Source organism: Falco rusticolus, chromosome 9 (genome assembly GCF_015220075.1).
Source record: "Falco rusticolus isolate bFalRus1 chromosome 9, bFalRus1.pri, whole genome shotgun sequence".
NCBI lineage: Eukaryota > Metazoa > Chordata > Aves > Falconiformes > Falconidae > Falco > Falco rusticolus.
Genome location: NC_051195.1, coordinates 33,513,198 through 33,519,569, shown reverse-complemented (window position 1 = coordinate 33,519,569; position 6,372 = coordinate 33,513,198).

Below are 6,372 nucleotides of genomic sequence, written 5' to 3'. Positions count from 1 at the left end.
CATATTCTGAAGAAATCGCTTTTTCCATTGACCTCACGCAGACCCTGGGGAATTGAGCTTCGCAAGGGAAAAGCCACTTCCTCCCCAGGAAAGTGCATTCAAGCCTAAATGGCTGTGGGTTCACCAGCTTTTTACGTGCCGCAGATTGCTGTTGGACTCCAGCGCTGCATGAGCACTGTAGATCTGCATGCCTGCAGGTGGTACAAGGCATCTTCCACCATTGTACCTGTTTCACTTGGCTCTTATGTCAACCTTCTAAAACTGGCTGGCACCAATAATCTGGTACAGTGTGGCTTAGGTTTCATTTACACTGCATGTTGTTTCATGCCTTCAAAGGTCTGTGAAGATTAATACCAGGCTGACTGGTATGGCACGGTACGTAGGAATGTGAGTATAGCCCAAGTTTTTCTCTGCTGAACTTCGCACAAGGGCATATCCTGCCTCCATTCCGCATGAAAGAGGGAGCAGGCTTCCACTTACCTGGTGTCCTCTCTGATCCTCAGCAGCCACAACAGGGTAGCAGTGTGGCCTGTCCTTCAAAGGGAGCACCTGAAGACAACAGTTCCATACAGTTACTTACCATTTTTAGCTGATAAAGGTGTGAAGCCGAAGGAAGGAGGCTGCCACAGTAGCCAAGAAAGGGGAAAGGTCTCTGAGAGTGGTGGCCCCAGGGAGGCAGAACAATTTTGTTACAAGGTTCCTTTAGATTACTGTAAACAATTCAACTGTGTCCTAAACATGACTGGGAGTGGCAGCACATCCATGCTGAGCCACGTAAAAAAGCCAGCTGCCCCATGCCCAGGCAAGTATCGTTGCCAGCAGGTTAACCAAGGCCATAGGCAGAAGCAGTTTTACTCAGGATTACATCTTGTCACTGCTGCAAGCTCCGCTGTCTGAAATGTGGAAGATGTAGATCAGCTGAATAGAAGAGTCCCCAGGAAAACAAACAAACAAACAAACAAGCCAACCAACCTCATCTACATTCTGACAAAGAGAAAAAAATTCTTTAAGTAATTTGGGACGGGAAAATTGAGTTGGAATGAAATATTTGCCTGTTGGTCTTAATAGCTGCAGCTCTGCTATCTATTTTCTCTCCCGCTTCCAGACTGTCAGCAGGGATTGAGTGTTCTCCTGGAGCCAGGGATGGATTTCCTGAATGGTGACAAATAGCAGTAAAGCCTGAAGCCAATTCCACAGTGAAATCATTATATAAATTGCTCTTTCCCGCAGAAAGAGATGGATGAAAAATAAAACAAATGAGAAAATAGTATGAAATGAGTAATCTTACAGTTCAGTTACAGGAAGCAAAAATAACTACTCCAACAACGATGCTGGCTCAGTCAGGGAGCCAGGCGTTACAAGGAGTACACCTGTAAAGGAAAATTTCAGTTGAGGATTTCTGAAAAAAAACTGAAAACTAGATTGGTCAGGTGCAGAATGATTTTCCAAAAAGACAAAATAAAACTCCAGAGCTGTGAAAACTAGAGCACAGTGAGTGCAGGCAACTACAGTATTTATTATTATTATTATTGTGGTAGGGCACAGAAGCCTTGATCTTGATCTTACGTGCAGGGTGCTGTACAAAAAGAGTGTTCTGATTCAGAGATTGAAAACTAAACGTAAGACCAGAAACATGACACACATTTGTCACAGACACAGGGAGCATGAGGAAAGAAAAGCAGACAGTGTACTGCCAAGTTTTTTTATAGGCCATACAGACAAGGAGAGCATTGGAGAGAGCTCTGAAAGATGATTTTCTCAACACACATTAATAAGGGGTTGGTTGCAAGGCTGGGAGAAAGTGTAGAGATGTTTGAAATGGTAACAAGTAGTCAGTGGAACTGGTCATCGCAACCTGATCTCAGGGAAGAGCTGACGCCCTGGTAATGCTCTGAAACAGATGAACAGGGATGGGCTAGGGAAAGACAGGCCTTGAAGAGGTAGGCATATGACACACAAGAAAGGAGAGTTAGTAGACAGTAAAGAAAGAAGTGACACAGAGTGATGGGCTAAGAACAGTCCTGCATTGTGAAGGCACGGGCTTGGTTACTGAAGAGTTTTCTTTCCCCCTCTTGTTTCTCAGGGGGAGAAGCAGTGTTTCAAGGGAGAGTAAGACAATCATTTGACTGTGTTAAGAGATTTATGGTCTGACTTTACCATGTGTTAAAATATTGATTCTCTTTCTAACATATGCTTCAGATATTGACTTTTTTCTCTGTATAGAAGACTGACTTCTGCATACAAAAGCTGGAACTTCATAGAAGGATCCAGCGATGCTGGGTAAATACAAAGTGATGTAAGTGAAGCACAAGTATCAGATTTTTTCCACTCAATTAAATAAAAAAGCAAAAGAGACACGGAGCAGTCCATGGCAGTGAGAAGCTGGAATAATTAAACAATAATACGACAGACGGTGCATTTACGGGCAATTACAGCATGCCTCTGCTGGCACTTTAAGGCACAAGGCCAAAGACTTAAGCGATTCAAACCACACAAGTAGAACAGTAACCTCCTAGAAATGCCAGTATAGAGCATCTGGCTTGGGAGCCCAGAATGGGACTTACACATAGCAATAAGACAGGCAGGCAGGTGTCTGCATTTACTGGATGTTACTGCTAGAGACAGAGCAGGAAGAGCAGCCCGTCAAAAAGCTGTTTCTGTGTCCCTTGGATAATACTTTTCCAGGCACATTTAGGTATGTAGCGCTAAAAGACAAATCTTCACGGTGAATAAGGACATTTCCTCTTCTCCTGCGCATACAGCTTGAGGATACCACTGCATCAAATGATGGCAGATTTAAAGTATTTCAGAAAGCTCAACTAAAAGAAATCACTCATCTGTCAACTCCCAAAAACAAGGGCTGGCTTAAACATCAAGCTATCAAGTTTCAGGCTCTGAAGGCATTTGGGATTTCCTCAGGGGGTCACATGAGGCTTTCTGTTCCCCACCTTACCCCACCCAGCAAACGCAAACCACCTTCGTCCTCCTGCCTCTGAAGAAGATGGGCTCTGTAGCCCTTGGTACCACTCAGCAGCTTAACAGGACAATTGCATGAAATCTGCACAAGTATTCTTGAAAGTATTGGTATGTGTTATTCAACACATGTCACAGTCATGCTGGTACGCTACCTTTCTGACCTTGTCAGCACATATAGAAGTGAAACAAGCTGTAGAGATTTTTAGAAAAGAAAAGAGAGAGATCTCCCTGGAAAGCAAACACAGATCGGGTGTTGTTAAAAGCTTCTTAAACTGTCAACAAAGTATTTCTTTAAACTCAGAACAGAAAATCACCTTCAAGACAAGGAATTCTCATGAAAGTGCCTTCATTTTTAAACACCCCATGTCTGCAGCTACATGATTATACAGGATACTGAACCAGATTTTTGGTTTTAAAGTATGGACTTAATTCCAGACTTTCTTGTCATATGGAAAAAATGGAAAACATGAACTTGAAAGGCTCAAACAGCAGAATGAATATAAAAAGCATTTAGCATGTATAAAGACAAAACCCAAGCCTCATAAACAAATGTGAATGGCAACATTGCTTCACCTAAATGCTTTTTTCTACTACTTAGTAGGAGATGTTTCTCAAGACTTAAAATAAGTGCTGTTTTGTATCTGCAGGGCTTTCAGCAAGCAGTGCCCCACGTTACGAAACTCTCCAGATTCCTGCAATGCACATCTCTGCTGTCTGCTGCACTCAAGAGTATCTGGGAAGAGGAGGAGGAAAACAAGCTTATCATTTATAAAATTATTGCTGGTTTTGTGGTTGTGAGGCTTTCTGCAGTGTACAAGAATAACTTGGTTGTGACATCAGTAAAATAAGGATATGCAACCTAAAGTGCATTGCCCTCTCGGTGGATACCACTCTCACGCTTTGTCAAATAACTTTGGGGTTTCTATGAAGGTCAGGTCTTAGGATTTTAGGAAGCTGCATGCCATGGGGACACAACTTGAGACCTGAGCATCACCACGCTGTGCGCAAGGACAGTCTTGTTCTGACTTCTGAAGCCACATGAGGCGGCACCAAGACAATGCACTGATTGAGCACGGTTCCACTGCAAGTGCGTGGTGCTTTTCCCGGATTGAAGGGTTTTAGCAAAGTATTTCAGCTTTCTAGCTATTTCTGGCAACCGGAAAGGCCCATAAGCGAAATGAGTGTATGTTCAAGTACATGTCGACCCCAGAGGCAGAAAAATGGCAAAAACACGGTATAACTATGCTGTCTGTAGCAGAAGATCAGGTCCCTCACCTGTAATTGGAAAAGTCACATATTCTCCTGTTCTTCTACCAACAAAACAAGGGGAATTAGGTCCTCTATGCTACATTTTCTTCTCTCAACTATGGCTAACATCACTCTAGTGAATAAATACCAGCCTCACTCAAAGCTAAACCTATTCTTGTTTTTAAGGCACTTGGCGATACTAAGCTGCAGACAATGGTCATGCCTCTCCCCTCTCTCTTACAATCCTTCCAGTCCTGAGGGTGGTAACTGTGTTTTTCCCCCAGTGGACAGAGGTGTCTTAAAAGCAGACTCACTAGAGACTGTCAGAAACAATCTCCACAATCATGCCTGTCCCAGTGCTATCAGCTTTCTAGATAGGCTGCCAAGTTGGCATTTGACTAGCTAAGAAAATGGATTTAGCATACGATGCCAGATTCCACTTCTCAGTCAGTAAAATGCTCAAGTAACAAACTGAGTTGACCATTGTTTCTTATCACCAAGCAAACAAACTTCGTTGGCAGGAAAACTGTGTTTGGAAAGTGATTCCCTACATGACTGAGATGGGCTCTGGTTGCTAGAAATGCCAGTCCTCACATAATGCTGGAGTCCAGGTGGTCATCGGCACTATGAAGAACACTGTCAAAAAATCTAGCCTGCAATTTGATTTCAATGTCTTGCTTTTAGTTCATCTTCTGTTCCTCTGCAGGCCATATATGATACCACAGGAATAACCATCGGTTTCACAGCACAAGATTTTCAGTCGTAACTAGCTGTCTTTTATGTTCATTTTTAGCCACAGCCTTACCTAAGATGATGGATCAGCTTTTGCAAACAAACAACTACCAAATTACTGATCTGCAAATCACATGTACTATTTAAAATGCCCCGGTCTACAAACATCCAGTCTTCATAAATCGGTCCCTAGTACTTTCCCTTCTAATCAGTATGAAGTACTAACTGGCACACAGACTATCACACCAGACAAAAGAGCTTTTCCCATGGGAATCAGCGGGAACGCTTCTGTGCCCTTCAAACGGTAGAGAAGGACGTCCCAAGCAAGCACATCCATTGTATAGTCTCATCAATGCCAATCTTCTGACCTGAAAGTGGAACATGTGAATCACAACAAAATGGGCTCACTTCTGCACTGCCCCGGACCAAACCAGAAGTGTTGTCTTTGGCCGACTCCACAAAAGGCAGGAAGCAGGAGACCCGTGCCCAGCCCCTGCAGGGTCTCTGCTGGCCTCCAACCCAACCAGCAGGCAAGACTTCCAGCGAGGTGGAAGCCGGCTACCTGGGGGACTGTCAGTTTCCTACTCTAGGTTGCCTTAGAGGAAAAAGGAAATGGTTCTGGAACAATGCAGACAGAGGCTTTAAATAACTATCAGAGAGGTGCCGCTTACTGGAAGTTTTATCACAGGTCTCCCAGCAAACCTAAGCCTTGGATCCCTGAGCTGATGGGTCCACAGCGTGGTGCATGAGATATCAGAGGGAAGCACGCAGCCAGCTGCATTGAGGCAGAATGGAAAAGAACGATGAGCAAAAATTTTTTTCTTCCTTGTTTTATTCATCCACACCCAGTCCCTATGCCATAGCAAGCATCTCTATCTTAAAACCATTAAAGCCATTGCCACCACCCTAGGTGAGCAGGATTACGAGCCGGAACCGTCGATCCCCACGCGAAGGCCAAAGCAGACAACCTGTGTGGGGCACGCTGGCAAGCTCATTAGCAAAATCTAAAATTACGCGTCCGGGATCGGGGCGGTGCTAGGGCATCGCGCAGGCACAGGGACACCCGCTGTGCCGTCCCCACCGAGCCGGGTCGCGGCGCGGCTTCGCGGCGGGGGGCCCAGCGGGAAGCGGCTGGAGGAGCCGGCAGCGCCCGGGGGGGACCTCGGGGGCACCGCCTGGTCAGGTTTGGCGACATTGAAGCCCTCAGCCTTTAGAAAGACACCGGCTTTACTGCTGTTTACATTTTCAACAGCGCCATGATTCGCATCGCGAACGCCGGCACGCTGCCTGAAAAACCGAATGGGAACGCGAACGCCCTGGCCAAGCCCGACTGCGGGACGGTGCCTGCGCGGGGGGTGTTGGTGGCTGAAACGCAAAAAAGCCGCAAAGCCCGAGTCCGGCGGGGCGGACGGCCGC